The sequence below is a fragment of the Morone saxatilis genome, unplaced genomic scaffold, assembly GCF_004916995.1.
Source record: "Morone saxatilis isolate NCDOM2014 unplaced genomic scaffold, NCSU_SB_2.0 Contig21, whole genome shotgun sequence".
In the NCBI taxonomy this organism is placed as follows: domain Eukaryota; kingdom Metazoa; phylum Chordata; class Actinopteri; family Moronidae; genus Morone; species Morone saxatilis.
The window spans coordinates 4162227-4162581 of record NW_023339774.1 but is presented as its reverse complement, the minus strand read 5'-3'; the positions used below and the strand labels follow the sequence as shown (position 1 = coordinate 4162581).

Sequence of the window (355 nt, the reverse complement as noted above, 5' to 3'; positions counted from 1 at the left end):
GGTAGATGTTTCACTTTCTCCTCTGGCTAAAGTTACCCGCTAACTTTGTCTGTTAGGCAGGTAAAGTAAATTAAAACCAAAACTATAAGCTGACCAAATATGTTAATAATTCTCTGCAGGTTTGTAAAAGTAAGTGGCAAAATGTCACATTAGAAAGCGGCTTTAGATTCCGTTCTTTATTTTACCATTTAGATATAGGCAAAGAGACCATGTTCAAAAAAACGCAGGCTACAAAAAACATCAATCTCAAGCAATGAGAAGAGATGCTTCATACCAGATTTAGTTGTCTATTTTCCATCCAGTAGCTTTTCATTTTCAAAGGAACAGTTCTACATTTTAGAAAATATGCTTATTT

General features: G+C 33.8%; 1 protein-coding gene across 1 annotated transcript in view; it reads right to left on the bottom strand.

Annotated features, from left to right (window-relative positions):
* LOC118333114 (MAM domain-containing protein 2-like) overlaps positions 1-355 on the bottom strand; it is an 18523-nt gene that overhangs the window by 10026 nt on the left and 8142 nt on the right. The gene's annotated exons all lie outside the window — the stretch shown is intronic.